Source organism: Tamandua tetradactyla, chromosome 8 (genome assembly GCF_023851605.1).
Source record: "Tamandua tetradactyla isolate mTamTet1 chromosome 8, mTamTet1.pri, whole genome shotgun sequence".
NCBI lineage: Eukaryota > Metazoa > Chordata > Mammalia > Pilosa > Myrmecophagidae > Tamandua > Tamandua tetradactyla.
This window is the reverse complement of record NC_135334.1, coordinates 124,199,614-124,220,835: the sequence shown is the minus strand read 5'-3', so window position 1 is coordinate 124,220,835 and position 21,222 is coordinate 124,199,614. Positions and strand designations below refer to the sequence as shown.

Below are 21,222 nucleotides of genomic sequence, written 5' to 3'. Positions count from 1 at the left end.
GGGAGCAACCAAGGCAATAGCCTGAGCCCTCAGTCTTGGGGTTTGCCCCTATGAAGTTTATTCCCGCAGAGGATTGCCAGGCCTACTTAAAATTAGGCCTAAGAGTCACCCCCAGGGAACCTCTTTTGCTGCTCAGATGTGTCCTCTCTCTTTACACCAAACCAGCAGATGAGCTCACTTCCCCGCCCCCCCCACCCACCCACCCACGACTCCCAGGGGTGTAAATCTCCCTGGCAACGTGGGACCTGACAGCCAGGGATGAGCCAGGACCCAGCTTCATCGAAATGAGAGAGCCTTCTTGACCACAAGGAGGTAGAGAGAAATAAGATAAAAGCAGTTGAGAGATGTCAAACAGAGTTGGGAAGTTACCCTGGAGGTTATTCTTATACATTATATAGATATCCCTTTTTAGTTTATGGTGTATTGGAGTAACTAGAGGGAAATACTTGATGAACTGTGTTCCCGTAGCCTTGTTTCTTGAAGACAACTGTGTAACTAAATAGTTTTTTTTTAATTTTAATTTTAATTTATTTATTGATTTATTTTTTAAATACAAAAAAACACCAAATAAATGCAGACATTCCTAGTTTGATCATTCCATTCTGCATATATAATCAGTAATTCACAGTATCACATAGTTGCATACTCATCATCATGGTCATTTCTTGGAACATTTTCATCTATTCAGAAAAAGAAATAAAACAAAAACAGAGAAGAAATATATATATATGCATACCATACCCACTAAATAGTTTTTATAATGAAACTGTGAGATTGTGAAAACCTTGTGTCTGATGCTCCTTTTATCCAGGGTATGGACAGATGAGTTTTTTTTTTTTTTTTAAAGGATAAAAATAAATGATAGGGAGAGGTAAAGGGTAAAAGTTGTATAGATTGAAATACTTTGGGTCAATGAGAGGGAGGGGTAAAGGGTATGGGATGTATGGGGTTTTATTTTTGTTTCTTTTTCTGCAGTGATGCAGATGTTCTAAAAATGATCATGGTGATGAATATACAACTATGTGATGCTATTGTGAGCCATTGATTGTATTGTGCATGTGTGGATATTTCTCAATAAAAATATTTTAAAATATCATCACATAGTTGTGTATTCATCATTCTGATCATTTTCAGAACATTTGCATCACTCCAGAAAAAGAAATAAAAACTGAAACATCCCAAATGCCTTAACCCCCCTCCCTGTTATTGACCACTAATCTCAATTTTTTATTTTACCCCTTATCCCCCCCCGCCTCAATATTCATTTATTTTTTTATCCTTATTTTTTTCTCTCTGTCCATACCCTGGATAAAGTCTCCTTCTTCTAATAGAAAATATTTCTGTGTACTCTTAGGTACCCCCCCTTTTTTTTTTGAATTTTTAAAAAATGTATTTATTAATTAAAAGAAATTTAACACACAAACGAACACATTAACATATATAATCAGTAATTCACAATATCATCACTTAGTTGCATATTCATCATTTCTTAGAACATTTGCATCAGTTCAGAAAAAGAAATAAAAAGACAACAAAAAAAGAAATAAAAACAGAAAAAAAAAGATTATACATACCATACCCCTTACCGCTCGCTTTCATTGATCACTAGCATTTCAAACTAAATTTATTTTTATCTCACTTTTTTTATTATAAACAACGAACATACAAACATTCTTGACATGACGTACAAATATTCTTGTCATGGTTACAATCAATGGCTCACAATATCAGTACATAGTTGTGTATTCATCACCATGATCATTTTTTTAAAACATTTTTTTATTAATTAAAAAAATTAACAAACAAAACATTAAGATATCATTCCATTCTACATATACAATCAGTAATTCTTAATATCATCACATAGTTGCATATTCATCATTTCTTAGAACATTTGCATCGATTTAAAAAAGAAATAAAAAGACAACAGAAAAAGAAAAAACGATAACAGAGAAAAAAAAGATATACATACCATACCCCTTACCCCTCGCTTTCATTTACCACTAGCATTTCAAACTAAATTTATTTTACCATTTGTTCCCCCTATTATTTATTTTTATTCCATGTGTTCTACTCCTCTGTTGACAAAGTAGATAAAAGGAGCATCAGACACAAGGTTTTCACAATCACACAGTCACACTGTGAAAGCTGTATCATTATACAATCGTCTTCAAGAAAAATGGCTACTGGAACACAGCTCTACATTTTCAGGCAGTTCCCTCCAGCCTCTCCATTACATCTTTTTTTTTGGGTTTTTTTTTTTTTCTTTTTTACATGGGCAGGCACTGGGGATGAACCTGGGTCCTCTGGCTTGGCAGGCAAGCATTCTTGCCTGCTGAGCCACTGTGGCCCTCCCTCTCCATTACATCGTGAATAACAAGGTGATATCTACTTAATGCATAAGAATGACCTCCAAGATAACCTCTCAACTCTGTTTGGAATCTCTCAGCCATTGCTACTTTGTCTCATTTCACTCTTCCTCCTTTTGGTCGAGAAGGTTCTCTCAATCCCTTGATGCTGAGTCTCAGCTCCTTCTAGGGTTTTTCTCAATCCCTTGATGCTGAGTCTCAGCTCATTCTAGGATTTCTGTCCCACCTTGCCAGGAAGGTTCACACCCCTGGGAGTCATGTCCCACGTAGACAGGGGAAGGGTGGTGAGTTAGCTTGTTGTGTTGGCTGGAGAGAGAGGCCACACCTGAGCAACAAAACAGATTCTCTTGGGGGTGACTCTTAGGCCTAAATTTTAAGTAGACTTGACCTATCCTTTGTGGGGTTAAGTTTCAAATGAATGAACCCCAAGATTGGGGGCTCAGCCTATAGCTTTGGTTGTCCACACTGCTTGTGAGAATATCAAGAATTCAAATTGGGGAAGTTGAATTTCTCCCCGCTGTCACCATTCTCCAAAGGGGACTTTGCAAATACTTTTCCACTCACTTATTGAATCGCTCTGGGATTCATCGGAGCAGCACTCTGGATAAACCAACAAAATCTCATGTCCTACCTGAGATTCCAAGTACTTATGGTGTTCAATCAAGTTATCTACATAAGTTATATTAGGAAATGCACTAGTCCAAATATAAATTTTGAGATACCCCATTTTGAAGAGAATAAAGAATGAAACTTTTTGAAACTCATCTCTGCCATTATAGGCGCCAAATTTAGTCCCTAGAATGATAATGATAGCAAACATTTGTTGAGTACTTTTTGTTTGTCAGGCATTTATAAATTAAAGTTACATATAAATCCTTTAATCTTAACAAAGTCCCTGTAAGGTAGATAATGTTACTGTAACCATTTTCCAGATGAGAAAACAGGGATGAAATTAATTTGCTACAAGTTACACAGGTAGCAAGTGGTGAAGATGGGAATAGAAAGTGGTATGTTTTCAGATTCTCGGCATGAACAACATTGTGGCTATGCAGTAAATATTTGTTAATTTTATTGGCACACTTGTTGTTTTATTTGGGATTGTTGAATTATCCAACCTGGTTACATTTTACAATTTCCTTATAAAAATGACTGTAAAACTGTATGACTTTAGTTTTGCAAGTCACCATCACCTATACTATTTGTTTTTTGATGGTAAAGGGGAAAGCAAGCCAACTGGTAAGTCTGTGGAGCATTCTCCAATTACTAGTTTATCTCCATTAGTACCAGACTCTTTAATGAAGATGTTGAAAGCAGAATTAATTTTACCATTTTTTTAAAAAATCTATTGTCCTATTCTGGATATGTTCTCACAGGGACACAGAGAGCATGGGAAAGGAGAACTGGCAAAGTTTATCTAGTCCATAAACTATATAATCCATATGACTGTAATAGGATAATAGAGCTGTTCAGAAGAAATGAGGATGGGAGAATTATTGGTAGACTGAGCAGTTTCATTGAGCAGTAGCAGAGCTATTATTATTTCATGGATGATGTGATGAGAAGCACAAGAATTTGAATTAGGCAGGGAAATAACCAGCTCTCCACAGGTTTATTCAGAATCCAAAAGTTATGGCAACACTTTGCCTTGGATGTGTGCTGTCTTATGTTCTTTCTGCGGTAAGTCACATCCTCTGAACAAGAATATGAACTCCTTGAAGACGGGAGTGAGGCGTTTTTTTTGGTACTTAGTTCTAGATATGTAAGGGATGGTCTCTATTTGATTTTTTTTATTGCTTACTTATTTTATAAAGAGCTTGTTTTTATAAAAATGAAATGAAACCATGACAAATTTCATCTTGTAGAAAGAACAGTTGGGATTTTGAGGGATTTGGGGAGAGTGATTTGAAGAAAGTGAAAGATCCTGTAAATGGGTATTTAAATGTGAGGAGCATTTTTAGAGCACAATTGGAGTATGACGAAAGAATGCTCATTGAATTCACTTTTTAAAAAAGTGACAATATGTAAAGAGATATTTAGAACTTGTCCTAGGATTGTACATCTGTTGGGATGAATCAGTCTGTGCCAAACATACTCCCTGATTGGCTGAAGCAAACGTGTATTTTTTGTACTTTCTAGTATATAACCTAATGGTCTCAGAAGGCTTCTCCACAGAAACAAAGAACATTAGTTGTTTCTGGTCGTGTAGAATTATGAAATTAAGAATAGAAAGAGATTGAATAAAGTCTCCTCCCTTTCTAGAGAACAGGACGACTCTCCTGAGACAAGACCATATGGAAGCACCCTGCTTGAGTGCCCCTGTGTTTGCATTTGGGGGGAGGTTGGGGCAGATGGTACAGGCAGGGTTCTTGGCTGCGTGGTAAAGGCTTTTGGAGATGATAGAGGTTAGATGCTAGGTGCTGTGGAAAGGTCGTTTTATGTCATGTATATTGGGATGTCTGCCCAAGAGGTGAAATGATCTCAGTGAGAGGATGTTGGTATGTTGGAAAGTGCGAGTGTAAGAGAAGGGAAGAGGTGGAGGAAATGCTGACTTGGAATGATAAAGCTTGCAGTTTGATCTGAACCTCCCTCTGAAATTAGAGAGAGGAAGACAAGATACAGTGTGAGAAATAAGATTCCAGGTTCCTGGTCTCTTCTGTTCTTTAGAGACTTCAAGTAAGATATTATAGGACTGTAGGATTTTTCTATTTAAACTTGAACCTGTTCTCATTCCTTTTTGAGATACTAGGCCAAAAGCTGTATTTATAGAAACTGTTTTAACATATTATCTCACCCTGCGCCTTGCCTTACGGGAATCCAGCAAAATGTTGCACTCTGCCTGGCAGGAGAGGTTGATTGAAGAAAATATATGCATAGATAGGCAGTTCAGTGATTGAAAATAACAACAAACTTTGTAAATAGGCCAGCCATACAGTTTGCAGTTCAAGCTGCATGACATCAGTTGAGTTGCTGGAAGAATTTCAGAAGGTGTAATTTAGTTACGCAGTTTCCATGTGGTATACTGCTGGTTCCCCTGGACAGTGGCCGATTCTACACTGAAGTTTCACGCAGAGCAAACACAAAACAAAAAGCCGAACAACTTGTTTTAGAACAGAGCATGAGTTATGTTTTTTCTTTACTTTGTGCTTCATAAGTTTCAAGAGTCGTCTTTTAAAATTTTTCTGTAGTATAGCCACATATACATAGTTCAACCAGTAACAGAGACTATGAAAAACAGATTTCCTTCTTACCCCACACAGTTACTAGAATGAGTAGATGACCTGAAATAACCTGAAAGATTAAAGGAATCTTCAGATAAGCTTAATTATCAAATGTAGCAGCCATCATTGCTAGAGAGGAAGCAAGTTGCCTAGAGTAGAAAGGAATAGACTTTTTTTTTTTTTAACTTTTGGGGGATTTGTTGACGGTAGCTGAATCTGCAAGTCTTCTGGTTTTACTCTCAAAATGTTAGTTTCGCCCATTTATGATTTTTAATAATTAGAAAAACATTTGGTGTCTATGGCCCAGTCAGACCTTTTGTCTTAAAACTACACACATGGATATCATGAGACCATCTAGCCACTACAATTAGCCTGTAAATTCCAGGTTGTTGTTATACCTAGAGTTTACCCCTCCCTTCACAGAATAAAAGCAGAGTAATATTTTGAGTTTTCCAATAAAAAACATTTTACAAATTACAATATATTTTACCAATAGAGCACCATGACTCAAGAATTCTGAGGCTAAGTCTCGGCAGTGATGGAACTTGAGTCACTTAATCAAATGTTTTCACTTTAGTTCTCTGATTTGAAAAATAGAGGAGAAAATGCTGAAGAATCTTCTTTGAGCACTTAGAAAAATAGTTATAAAGTCATTTCCAGAAGGTTATGAATTACAGAAATGACTATAGAGACATCAAGATTATAAGGCGATTTTAAAAGTAACTCTGACAGGGTTTTTGAAAGAAATTAGTCACATTCTGCCTACATGGGACTAACATATGGTGCAGCCCTGATGAGCTGCACAAGTGGGCTGAAATCAAAATGCATTTGGAGAGAGGAGCAGTTAGTGACTCACTGGATGAGACAGATTTGGCCTTATGGCAGGGCAGTGAAACTAAGAAGGAAACTGGTAGTTTTACAGTGTACCATATTTGAGCAAGTGATACATGAATATTATAGAAAAATCAAATGACTGAGCCCTTGTGTTTGGATTGGGTGCTTTGTCTGATGTCACAGTCCCTGTAGCTAATCCCCCTCTGTGGGTTCAGAGCCTAAACTTCTTCATACAGTGGGCAATCCTGACTGCCTCTTGCTCCTGTGCATTGTTCGAAATACTTAACATTGATATACTTGGAATATTAAGTTTAAACTAAAAAGATACCACAGCACACATTAGTACCTTCTATGGTATCTTTTTAGTTTAGCTAAAAAGTTAGTGACCATAATAAATTGTTATGGTCAGCAATTTGTTGCCCTGTGGTGGCAGTGCTGCAATGGGAAGGAAACAGGAGGAGCTAAAGAAAGAATGAGTCAACCCCACTTCCACCCCAGCAGGGAGCTATTTGTGGAGAAGAGAGAGAAAGACTTAATGGGGATTTTGAGAATTACTTGGAGAGTGTAGACATTTAGGGAGGAATTAGGAAAAGAGATAAATGCTTTGTTTTTTTTTTTTGCCCATGAGCAGGCCCTGCGAATTGAATCCGGATCTCTGGCATGGCAGGTGAGAATTCTGCCGCTGAGCCATGTCACACTGCCCGAGATTTTGTTTTTCCACTTTGCCTTACCTGGGTATCATCAAAATGGGGTGCCTCTCAAATGAGATGACCTCTTGTGTAGGTGCACACTTAGTCATATGGAAAGATCATGTAACCATGATCACCATGTAAACTGGAGGTGAGACGGCAGATTAGGAAAAACAAAGAGAAGAGCCTAATTGAACAAAGAGATCAGACCCAATGCAACAAAGAGATTAGGAAAAACAAAGAGGAGAAGAGCCTCTTCAACTTTAGGGTACTCCTTTTTTGTAGCAATTTCAGAGGATTTAATAATTATGTTGGTTTTGTGAAATAGTTTTATATATATTGGTTATGACATTTAGGTGACAATGTTATTCACAGAGTCAAACTTAGGGCCGTTTCTGAATCTGATCCTAAATGTGGTTTGCTCACCGTGTTGCTCTTACCTCAGTATCCACACTTCAAAAGGGAAAAAAAAGACTTTTTTTAAAAACAAAAATTGTGCAAATATTTAATGGGCAGATATGTCTAAATTTAAGAAAATGTGAATGGGAAAGATTTACCAATTAGACTAGATAAACAGAAGGTTCAATTTAACAATTGAATATCTGAAGTGCTATCTTTATTCCAAGTGCTTTGGGGATATAAATATACAAGAGAAAGAGGAAATTATTACTAATTTCCAAAATATTTCACACAAAAATAGTGACAGTTATACATTTCATTAAAAACAACAAAATGAGGTGTACAACAGAGGGGTCAGCCTCTGCAGAACATCAACTTAGTTTCACCCTCTATCCCATGTTATCAACAGCCTCTTCTAACATGGAAAAGTTAGAATGGGTATAGCCTAAATACCCCTAAAGAGTGAGAGAAAGATCAGAGATGAAGGTGGAGTTATACAGAGAAGGTAGGTTTAACAAATGAGTATGATTGCTGAATCATTATATTGCTATTTCTTTTTGTCTCCAATATCTTAGAGCAGCAAAGTCTGCCAAATTCTGAAATCTGTTCTACAGCTAATTGCTGCAGTGTGCTTTAAAATTTATTGCTTGTTTGTATATATGTTATTTTTCACAAAAAAAGAAAAAAAGTTGATTGTGATGATTAATATATATATATAGATATATACACACATACATACTAACATACGTACATATATATTCCTTCTAGCTTCCAGTGCCCTGGAGCAGGTAGAAGGAAAAATCTGAAATGGTGGAATGGTAACCCATGACAAACTCTGGGATCTGTTCTGTAACTGCTTGTTGAAGTGTGCTTTGAAAATTATTGCTTTGCTTTGTATGTAAATTAAACCATCCAAAAAGTTTTTTAAAAAATGAAGCGTACACATAGTTGCGCAGAAGTATTCATACAGCTTCCCATATGTGGCAGGGACTGAACTGGACCTTGACTATGAGCCTTCGGGTAAACGTTTAAAATCAGTTTGGAGAAAATATAATTATACCTTTAGGTGCCTTAGCAATAACCCAGATTAATCTAGTCCTATCCTCTAGTTTTATAGATGAGGAAACAGGCCCACAAAATAGTGACTCACTCAGAATCACAAAAATGGCATCAGACCTGGCCTTTATCTGACATACTTTACATCTTGTTGTGAGGAGTGGGGTGAGGGTGGGTGGTTAAGAGGGGCTACCATTCTAACAATAGATGTGAGCCCCTTAGAGAATTTGATGAAAGCCCTGGGCTTTCTCTCCAGGAAACCTCTTAACACAGTTTTAACATAGGATTCAAAGACTACTCCCCTCCCTACTGCCCAAAGAGGTCTGAGGATCCCAAATTAAGAATCCTGGGGGAAGAGGAAATTTTTGAATATTGTAGCCAGTGCAGAGAAAGGAGATGAGATTGCGATCTGTTTATAAACTTCTCTGTTAGTGTCTTGGAGAGGACACGCATGGATGACTCAGTCAACAAAGAGTTAGAAGCCCCAAACTTAAACCTGAGTCCTGAAAATAGACAAGCTGAGTAACCATACAGCAAGTGTCACGTGGAAAAAAAATGGAAATTTTCCCACCCCACAAAGAAAATGTTAAGTCTCTGCTGACCGAGGCAAGTCAGATCTAAGCCTTATGTGATATAGGACCCCAGACTGTTGAATAGAGAGCAACTTATTGCAGTAAAACGAGGTGCTTTGGGAATGATGGGACTAGAAAGGGAAGTCTCCTAGCTAGGTAAGAATCTGATAGCAATTGCTGCTCCCTTGCTGTAGGTTCCTAAAGAAAGATACGTACACTGACTACTCCAGGCAACCTGCTGGATTTTAGCAAGAATCCCTCGTGATATTGCATCATGATGAACTAGACTAGGCAGAAAAGATTCTCAGTTGATCCTTTTTTCCATTTTTTTTTGTTTTCTAGGGTGTGGGGGTGGGAAGGATACAATTATCCAGAGCAGAAAGTCCAGTGTTCTTATTGAGCTGGCCATGTTAATAGGAAGAAAAAGAAAGAGAGCATTGCAAGCAGTCTGAAAGTGATGAACATTTAAAAACAGCACAGTTTCCCCAACTCATTTCTATAATTCGTCTCTTTCCTCTTCCAGTTAGAAATTTGTACAGTAGCTTTATAGTATCCTGGACATCTTTTTGATCTGTGACTTTTATTTGTGAACCTTAACCAATGAATCAAGTAAGAGAGAACAGAAGCCCTTATGTCTCTTTGAGTTTGAGATGTATAGTCAAGCCCACTTATAAATGAGGAAATTGATCATTGTTTGGCCCCTAGCATTTAAACATCTTTCATGTGGTTTATGTGGATGATCTTTGTAGACAATTAAAAAAAATTATTTTGTATTATCAAACCAAAACAACATACAAACATGAACATTTTTTTAGTCTTTTTAAATGCAATTTTACTGTCATATGTTTACATACCATATAATCATCAAAAGTATATAATCAGTGGTTCATAGTATCATCATATAGTTGTACATTCATCACCACAATCAATTTCTGAACATTTTCATTACTCCAAAAAATAGCCACAAGGAAATAAAATAAAAATGAAATAAAAAAGACAACCAAAATGTCCCATACCCTTATCCCCCTATGATTTACTTATTGTCTTTATTTACTTATTCATTTGTCTATACACTGGATAGGGAGTATCAGTCACTAGGTTTTCTCAGTCGTGCAGCCACACTGTATTATGGTGTTCAAATAAGCTGACCATACAAGTTGCACAATCTTCTTCAAGAATCAAGACTCCTGGAACACAGTTCAGCAGTTTCAGCTATTTCCTCCTAGCTATTCTAATACACTAAAAATTAAAAAGTGTTAGCTGTATAATACATAAGAAACACCTCCAGAATGTCTGCTTGACTCTATTTGAAGTCTCTCAGCCACTGAAACGTTACTTGGTTTTATTTCCCATCCCATTTTTGTTCAAGAAGGCTTTCTCAATCCTATGATTCCAGGTCCAGGTTCATCTCTGGGAGTGAAATCTGATGTTGCCAAGAATTTACAGTCCTGGGAGTCATGACTTGTATAGGGGGTGGTAAATGAGGTTACCTGAAGAGTTGGTTTAGAGAGAGACCACATCTGAGCAAGAAAAGAGGTTGTCTTGGAATGGCTCAGGCATAATTATAAATAAGCTTAGCTTCTCCTTTGCAAGAAGAAGTTTGATAAGTGCAAGCTCCAAGATCAAGGGTTTGGACTATTAAATTGATAGTCCTCAGTGCTTCCGAGAATGTAAGGAATTCTCCATGTGAGAGAGTTTAATGTTTTCACTTTTTCCCCAGTTCATCAAAGCTACTTTGCAAGTACATTTTTATTTTCTTCCCAAGTTACTCTGGGATGTAGCAGAGCATCACAGTCACCTGAACAAACAAGCAGGATCCCACTGCCTTTTCAATGTTACATTTAACTATGGTGTTCTAATAATATGATCAGAAAAGTTAAGTTAGATACGTTCCAGGGGACCACCAGGTTATACACAAAGAGTTCAGCTTCTCAGTTAAACATACCTGATACTACTCAGGAATAGATGTGACTGCTGTAAGAGCTTACAGTCTAGGAACCTGTACATTATATAAGCCTTCCCCTGATAACATATGTTCTTTAATTCTAATTTCAGAGTTTGTGTATTGTAGTTAGTTCATATTACTGAGGTATTATAATATTTGTCATTTCATTTCTTGCTTATTTCACTCAATATACTGTCGTCAAGTTTCATTCACTTAGTTGTATGCCTCACAACTTCTTCTTGTAGCCACTCAAAATTCCATTGTAAACGGACATTCGAGAATAAACTTGGAATATGTCATTGGTAACACAGTCCAGCAGGAGTTAGAAACAGGGTAAGATAATGGGTAATTGGAGCTGAAGGGATACAGACTGTGCAACAGGACTAGATACAAAAACTCAAAAATGGACAGCACAATAATACCTAATTGTAAAGTAATCATGTTAAAACACTGAATGAAGCTGCATCTGAGTTATAGGTTTTTTGTTTGTTTGTTTGTTTGTTTTACTATTATTATTACTTTTATTTCTTTTCTCTATATTAACATTCTATATCTCTTTCTGTTGTGTTGCTAGTTCTTCTAAACCGATGCAAATGTACTAAGAAACGATGATCATGCATCTATGTGATGATGTTGAGAATTACTGATTGCATATGTAGAATGGTATGATTTCTAAATGTTGGGTTAATTTCTTTTTTCCATTAATTAATAAAAAAAAGAAAATCAAAAAAAAAATTCCATTGTAAATATGTATTACAATTCACCCTTCTGTTACTCAGTTGATGGATGCTTCAGGCAGCTTTATCCATTGCAAATCATGAATATTGCCACAATAAACATCAGTGTGCAAATTTCAGTTTATTTCCCTGTTTTCAGTTCTTCCAAGTATGTGCCTAATAATGAGCTTGCAGGATCATATGGCAGTGCTATACACAGCCTCCTGTAGAACCACTAAACTCACCTCCAGAAGGACTGCATCATTCTACTTCCCTACCAACAATTAATAGGTATATTTCTGTCTCCACATTTTCTCCAGCACTTGCATCTTTCTGTTTATTATTCAAACACTCTTGTTCACACAGCATACAATCCATCTATTTTGGTTTGCTAAAGCTGACAGAATGCAATATATCCAAAGTGGGTTGCTTGCTTTCACAATGGGGATTTTACCAGGTTCCAAATTTACACTTTCAAGAGCCATGAAAATGCCCATATTTAGGCATCAACAGGAGGGTACCTTCACTCTATAAAGGCTGATCCTGTTCAGGGTTCCTCTCTCACATAAGAAGACACATCGTGAAATTTGCTGGCCTTTCTCTCCTGGGTTGATTTAAAAGTGGGTCTTTCAGCTCTGATGGAGGCTGCTGTACCTCTCCTGGGGTATTTTCTGTCTCTAAGCTTTTGAGTCCTCTCTTAACTTCTCCAGGGAAAACTTTGGATTTTGTCTCTTAACTTAAAACATGAACATTTTTAACGTGTGCTGGTTTGAAAGGAAGTATGTCTCCTAAGAAAAGTCATGTTTTAATATAAATCCCATTTCATAAAGGTAGAATAATCTCTATTCAATACTGTATGTTTGAAACTGTGATTGGATCATTTCCCTGGTTGATGTGATTTAGTCAAGAATGGTTGTTAAACTGGATTAAGGGATGACATGTCTCCACCCATTTGGGTGGGTCTTGGTTAGTTTCTGAAGTCCTATAAAAGAGGAAACATTTTGGAGAAAGAGACTTAGAGAGAGCAGAGAATGCTACAGCACCACGAAGCAGAAAGTCCACCAGCCAGCGACCTTTGAAGATGAAGAAGGAAAATGCCTCCCGGGGAGCTTCATGAAACCAGAAGCCAGGAGAGAAAGCTAGCAGATGACGCTGTGTTCACCATGTGCCCTTCCAGCTGGGAGAGAAGCCCTGACTGTTCACCATGTGCCTTCTCACTTGAGAGAGAAACCCTGAACTTCATCGGCCTTCTTGAACCAAGGTATCTTTCCCCAGATGCCTTTGATTGGACATTTTTATAGACTTGTTTTAATTGGGACATTTTCTCAGCCTTAGAACTGTAAACTAGCAACTTACTAAATTCTCCTTGTTAAAAGCCATTCCGTTTCTGGTATTATTGCATTCCAGCAGCTACCAAACCAGAACAACATGTAAACGTTCTGTGTATGGTGTACAATCAATGGCTGGCTCACAATACCATCACATAGTAATATATTCGTTACCATGATAATTTTTTAAAACATTTGCATCACTCCAGAAAAAAAACTCATACATACGATACTCCTTACTCCTCCCTCTCATTGACCACTAGTATCTACTCAATAGATTTTAACCTTTTTCCCCCTATTTTTTCTATACCCTTTACCACTCCCTTTCATTGTTAACTAGTATTTCAATCTACTCAATTTATTTTAACATTTGTTCCCCCTATTATTAGTTCATTTTTAATCTATAGTTTTTTTTTCATCTGTCAGTATCGTAGACAAAAGGAGCATGAGACACAAGGTTTTCACAATCACTCAGTCACATTGTGAAAGCTATATTGTTATACAATCATCTTTGAGAAACATGACTACTGGAACACAGTTCTACAATTTCAGGCACTTCCCTCTAGCTTCTCTAATACACCTTAAACTAAAAAGGGGATATCTATAAAATGCGTAAGAATAACCTACAGGATAACTTCTCGACTCTGTTTGAAATCTCTCAGCCACTGACACCCCATTTTGTCTCATTTATCTCTTCCCCCTTTTGGTCAAGAAGATTTTCTTAAACCGTTGATGCTGAGTCCCAGCTCATTCTAGGATTTCTGTCTCACATTGCCAGGAAGGTCCACACCCCTGGGAGTCATGTCCTATGTAGAGAGGGAGAGGGTGGTGAGTTTGCTTGTCATGTTGGCTGAGAGAGAGAGGCCACATCTGAGCAACAAAAGAGGTTCTCTGAGGGTGACTCTTACACCTAATTTTAAGTAGGCCTAGTCTATCCTTTGTGGGAATAAGTTTCATATGAACAAACCCCAAGATTGAGGGCTCAGCCCCCTGCTTGTGAGAATATCAGGAATTCTCCAAATGGGGAAGTTGAATTTTCCCCCTTTCTCAACATTCCCCCAAGGGGATTTTGCAAATACATTTCCATTCACTGTTCAAATCACTCTGGGATTTATTGGGGCATCACTCTAGATAAACCTACAAAATCTCATGCCCTGTTCAAGGTTCCATGTACTTATGGTGTTCAATGAAATTGTCCATATAAGTTATATTAGGAAATGCACTAGTCTAAATTTTGTACCAAATAAACATTGTTTCTTTAGTCTCACACATAAGTTAAAGCTCCAAAATATGAATTACCATCTATTTTTAACACTCTGCAATATTGACATTCCTTTGTCTTTCCTCATGCAAAAGCATTTTTTAATTTGTACACTCAGTCACTATCATTACACACTCTAGGCATTCCTATATTATACCATCTTGGTCTTTATCGTCTGTTTTTCCTTCTGGTTTCATTTGTGCCCCCAGCCCTCCTCCCTCTATCGTTCTCACATTCAGCTTCATTCAGTGTACTAACGTTATTGTGCGTAGACAGTTTTTGCAGGCTACCACTCGGGTCAGGTTGCCTGGCTGTTTATCCCAATTCTTTCATTTAATGATTTTTGTGACCTTGAGGAAAGTTACTTCATCTCTGTGTGTCTTTTCTCATATGCAAAATGGAGATAGGATGGGTATGAAGATTAAATATAAAGCACCCAAAACAGTGCATGACATACAGTAAATTCTCAATAAATATTAGCTGTTAGAATTACTGCCACTTTGCAAGTGTCTGGATGTGTCTCCCTACTTTCAGGTGATGTGGGTTTACAAGCTAAATACCATATTCCATTAATTTGAGAATACACAATTATTTGATTTATGGCATTTTAAGTTCTTTGATTTGTCATAACTTATTAGATCCTAAAGATAGAGAAGTTTTCTATTAAAGAACTATTCTATGCACTAGTAACGAACAATCAGAAGAGGAGATGAAGGGAAAAAATTCTGTTTACAATAACAGGTATCTAGGAATAAATCTAACCAAGAATATAAGGGACCTGTGTACACAGAACTACAAAACATTGCTAAAAGAAATCAAAGAAGACCCAAATAAACAGAAGAACATTCCATGTTCATGGACTGGAAGACTAAATACTGTTAATTTATCAGTTTTACGGAAAGGAATTTATAGATTCACCATAATCCCGATCAAAATTCCATCAACTTTTACAGAAATGGAAAAGTTAACCATCAAATTTATATGGAAGGGTAAGGGCCCCCAAATAGCCAAAGCCACCTTGAAAAAGAAGAATGAGTTGGAGGACTCACACTTCTTTATCTTAAAACTTACTGCTAAGCCACAGTAATTCAAACAGTGTATTATGGCTCGGCAGCGTCTCCTGGGTCTCAGTGGCAGCGTGGTGATCGTCCCAAAAGGTTTTCTTTTGGGGCTCCCCCATAGAGGAGTCGGCGTGCACGATTGTAGCCCCAGATGCTCACATCTCCTGCAGAACAGCGACGAGGGCGGTGGCCGCGCGAGCCTGGGCTCTCCCAATTGTGATTGATCTTCAATTGTAGGGAATGGGAGCTGGTGAAGTGGCCAACTTTGCTGCATATGCGTTTGCTCCAGCCACGTTCATGACTCCATTGGGAGCTCTCAGTATCTTAGTGAGTGCCAGCCTTTCTTCTTACTTTCTAAATGAAAGACTTAATCTTCGTGGGAAAATTGGGTGTTAAGTATTCTAGGGTCTACAGGTGTGGTCATTCATGCTCCAAAATAAGAGGAGATAGAGACTTTAAATGAAATGTCTCGCAAGCTAGGTGATCCAGGTTTCGTGGTCTTTGCAACTCTTATAGTCATTGTGTCTTTGATACTAATTTTCAAAGTGGGACCTCGCCATGGACAGACAAATGTTCTTATATATATATATAACAATCTGCTCTGTGATCGGAGCATTTTCGGTCTCCTGCGTTAAAGGTCTGGGCATTGCTATTAAAGAACTGCTTGCTGGAAAGCCTCTGTTGCGACACCCCTTGGCCTGGGCTCTGCTGCTGAGCCTGTTGGTGTGTGTGAGCACACAGATCAATTATCTGAATAGAGTCCTGGACATATTCAACACTTCCATCATGCCACCAATATATTACGTGTTCTTCACAATATCAGTTTTAACTTGTTCAGCTGTAGTGGCAAGATATGCCTGTTGATGATGTCATTGATATTTTGAGTGACTTCCCATCATTTTGGGGATATTTTTATTGCATACTTTTAAAGATCTCAGTTTTAGTCTAGCAAGTCTTCCTTTGTCTTTTTGAAAAGATGAGAAAGCAATGAATGGCAATCTCTCCAATATGTATGAAATTCTTAATGATAATGAAGAAAGCTTAACCTGTGGAATTGAACAGCACCCTGGTGAAGATATCTCCCAAAGAAATGGAAATCTGACAGTTTTTTAAAAAGGAAAAAATGTAATCTATAGTTCTGCTGTAAAGTGAATTTGAATTATCAAAATGTGTCTGAGAAAGCATTGTCCTCAAATAAGGTTCTCTAAAGACAATCTTTTTAAAAGTTTCACTAATTGGGACCAAGATATTACTTTTCTTACATTTAAATGATGGTAGCTCACTAAAATGACCTCAATATGTGGCCAATTTCTATTTCTATTAAGACTCTATTATTTTAGAGGTATTTTAAATTTTGAGTCCTTTCCCCAAAACTAAAATGCACTAATGGCAATTTTAAGTCTATAAAAATGCTTTATTGTTTCGTTGGCGATAAAAGTCTGAAATTTATGTTTTTCATCTTCTCTGTCAATCCTTGACCATTTTACGGCTTTTCGATTCAAAAAAGAACAAAATTATCTAAATACATTATGCTCTGGTTTTCCTTGCCTATAAAATGCTTCCTGTTTGATGAATTATTTTAATTTTGAACTGTTATTTTAAGGGACTCTTAAGTTAGTAAATGAGGGCAAACTGTAGACACAAAAGATTAGGAAATGACCCCAAAGAAATATTTTTTAGACTGTGACTTAGTTACCACATGTAAGATTTCATGTGTACATTTGATGGACTTCTTGGGCAGTAGTTTTGTTAAACCATGTGTATCTTGCCTCTTTTTGAACTGGGCTCTCTTTTAGAGTCTGCCAGTTTTGTTCTTCAGTTACTTTAATCTTGTGATACCTGGATACTTGATTATTTTTTTCATCAGCTCTTGTACTTCAGTATATTTTCATAATGAGTTATATTGTCATTTAGACCATTTATTAACTCAGGGAAATAGAATACAGTCAGGAGTCTAGGATTATTTCTTAAATTTAACTCGTTAATAAAAAGACAAATTGATACAGTTCTTTTCTAATTGTGAGTGCTTGGAGCAAACTTAAAATGCTTGGAAAGTATGTTTTCTTTGTACTAAGTATTTTACTTTCTGTTTAAGAGTTCATTTGAATCACTCTATAATTTGGTCTTTTAAGAAATGTTAGAGAAGAATTTTAAACATGCAAAAAAGTAAAACAATATAATGACTTCAAAACCTGTCAACTTATACCCATTAATTGGTCTTAAAAAATTTTTTTTAAAAAATGAACCTCACCCTGTCCTACTGCTTCTGCTCAGGTAGCCATGCCGGTGGGCCAGGGTGTGCAGCAGCCACTGGGAAGACCCCTCCCCCAGCACTGCCTGCAGTCTCGACCCAGGGACCTGAGTGCCTCCCTGGGTAGGAGGCAGTTGGCGGTGGAATGTGCAGCCATGGGCATCTTACATCATTTGGTTGGCTTTATGGGGGTGCAGGGGGTATTTTACACTCAGCCCTCATATTTCACAGGATAAATAAGATTATTTCTCCTTGTCCAATCTAATTTTTTTTTTTAATTCTTGACCCTCTAATGAGTTGTGTTAGACACTTTTTCCTAATCACCTTCCCCATGTACCATGTACTTTTTTTAAAAAAAGCTAAATAAAGACTGCAATTTAATTAATACCCCCCCCAAAAAAACCCAAAAACAGCATAGTATGGGCGCAAGCACAGACATATAGACCAGTGGAACCAAAATGAGAGTTCAGAAATCCACCCTCACATCTGTGACTAAGTGATTTTTGATAAGGGGATAAAAACCAGTTGTTTGGGAAAGAATGGTCTCTTCAACAAATAGTGCTGGGAAAACTGGATCTCCAAATGCAAAAAAAATAAAGATAGGCCCCTAGTTCACACCATATACAAAAATCAACTTGAAATGGACAAGACCTAAATATAAGAGCTAGAACTATCATACTGCTAGAAGAAAATGTAGGGAAGCATCTTCAGGATCTTGTGTTAGGCAGTCATTTCTTAGATTTTACACCAAAGCACAAGCAACAAAAGAAAAAAATAGATAAATGAGATCTCATCAAAATTAAAAATGTTTGTGCATCTCAAAGAACTTTGCCATGGAAGTAAAAGGACGACCTACACAATGAGAGAAAATATTTGGAAACCTCATATCTAAAAGCTATCCAGAATATATGAAGAAATCCTTCAGCTCCACAAAAAGAGAAACAACCCAGTTTAAAACTGGTTAAAAGACTTGGCTAAACGTTTCTCCAGAGAAGATATACAGATGGCCAAATAGCACGTGAAGAGATGCTTAACATTATTAGCCATTAGAGAAATGTAAGTCAAAACCACAATGTGATAACCATTTCACACTCACTAGAATGGCTACTATTAAAAAAACAAAATTACAAGTGCTGGAGAGATTGGGGAGAAATTGGAATATTCATTCATTGTTGATGGGAATGTGAAATGGTGTAGCCACTGTTGAAGATAGTTTGGGAGTTCCTCAGAAAGTTAAGTATGGAATTACCTTATGAGCAACCCCACTCCCAGGTTCCAGGTATATATATATATATACCCAAAGGAATTGAAAGCAGAGACTTGAACAGATTTTTGCACATCAGTATTCAGAGTGTCATTATTCTCTCTTCACAATTGCCAAAAGATGGAAGCAGCCCAAGAGTCCGTCACTGATGAATGAATGGATAAACAAAATGTGTGCTTATGTAACGGAATACTATTCAACCATAAAAAAGAATGAAGTCCTGATACAGTGACAACATGGATGGATCTTTAAAACATTTCATTGAGTGAAATAAGCCAGACACAAAAGGACAAATATGATCTGACTGATAGGAAATAATTAGAGTAAGCAAACTCATAGAGTCAGAATCTAGGATATAGGTTACCAGGGGGTGGGATGGGGATAGGGAATAGGGAGCTATTGCTTAAATTGTATAGGGTTTCTGTTTGGGATGATGGAAGAGTTTTGGTAATGGGTGGTGGTGAACATAGCACAATAGTATGGATGTTAATTAACATAGATTCTAAATTTGAATGTGGCTAAAAGGGGAAATTTTAGGTTGTATATGTGTTACTAGAATAAATTTTAAAGAAAAAACATCCATGGGACAGTACAGCATACAACAGTGAATCCTAAGGTAGCTATGGACTATAGTTAATAGTACAATTATTAAAATGTATCAGCAATTGTAACAAATGTACACACTAATGCAAGGTGTTACTAATAGGGTATGCATGATTTTGCTGTAAACCAACAACTTCTGTAATAAAAACAAAACAGAAAACACTGTTCATTTCAAAGCTAGGTATAATGTTAGTGAGCTATTTTTTTATTTTGAGTTATCGGGCCAATTTTTATATTTCCCAGGAGACCTAGGGTTACCCTAAAAGCTGGGAGAGGCGAGTTTGTGGGGACTGCCTTGACTCTGTCTTCAACCTGAACAACCTCATTTCTGTGTTTAGGGAGAAATCACTTCTCCTTTAAAAAAATGTTTGAAAATCTCAAATCTGGAAAGTTAAATTCTTCATTAGCTGCCTGTCTTTTATCAGAAAAGTTTTTCATGGTATTATTAAGGACAGTTGTTAGTAAGAGTTAGTCTTGCTAATGAGGCTGAAGTCATGGGTTCAGGCTTATGTAGGCCAGTGAGCGTCCTGTGACCCCAGCCCCGCCTCTGGAGTCTGTGGCTGTGTGAGAGCTGCCGGCTGTGAGTGAGCCAGTGGCTGCCGTCCTGGGAAGGACAGCGTTTTGTCATTTACTCAGCATATAAGCTGTGAAAGGCAACAGGAAACAGAAATAAAAGAGTTCTTTATCTTGTCCACTAGAAGCCTTATGGACTGAGAGAGTTTTTATGTCATCCTGAGAGGTGATGCTGTTTTATTTGCTCTTGCATCCTTGAGTCATGTCACAACCAAATAGACATTCCGGAATGTTCTCCAAAGCCAAATATAGATTCTTTCCAGATTATTTATCTTTCCTCGGGGAAATTGTGGGATACGTAGTTTGCCTTTGGTAGTCCCTGGACCGTTAAGTTGCCAAGTACAATTTTAAAAAGCTGCAAATGAGGGCATATTTTGAACATTCCAATATATCATAAGCAGATAATACTGCCTGTTTCCTTCAGAGCTGGCTTGCCCTTCACTCTTCTGTCACCTGCCCCCGCCCTCCCACACACACCTTTTTGGTGCTCCTTTTTTTTTTCTTGACTCTTTTTTTTACCCTCTTTGGAATTGCCTTTAACTTCTCGTCCTCTGCATGGTGATGGCGAAAGGTTGAGATAATGTTAATCTAAACAGACTTCTGTGGAGCTGCCAAGGAGTATGGGATAATCGTACTTGAGGTTTCCTCATAGAGCTTATGCATTTTAGGTTTCTTACAGAAATGAAAGATGTAAAGGAATGCAAACTTAAAACTTACTTCCTACTCAGTTCCCCTCTTTCCAGAGCATTTCTCTTTTCACATAGAATAGGCAACAGGATGTAGGAAAAGTAAAATTGGAAGACAAAGCTTTTTTTTTAATAAGACAAAGCTTTTTAAGAAAATACCTTCTTGGGTATTGGGCTGTGCATTATCCTGCTCTGCCAAGTGACAAAAGGAATACTGTGCTGACCCTTTTTTTTCTGTTTAAGTTTTCTTTTTAAAAGTCTTTGGGTAGGGTGGGCCTTGGCAGCTCAGCAGGCAGAGTTCTTGCCTGCCATGCCAGAGACCCAGGTTCAATTTCCGGTGCCTGCCCATGTAAAAAAAAAAAAAAAAGTAAAAGTCTTTGGGTAACTTGGGATAGAG

At 37.3% G+C, this 21,222-nt stretch overlaps 1 protein-coding gene and 1 pseudogene across 12 annotated transcripts in view; both read left to right on the top strand.

Moving 5' to 3' along the window:
- Positions 1 to 21,222, top strand: part of CELF1 (CUGBP Elav-like family member 1) — an 80,886-nt gene that overhangs the window by 20,951 nt on the left and 38,713 nt on the right. The window lies entirely within an intron of this gene.
- Positions 210 to 19,286, top strand: LOC143644953 (magnesium transporter NIPA2 pseudogene; annotated as a pseudogene).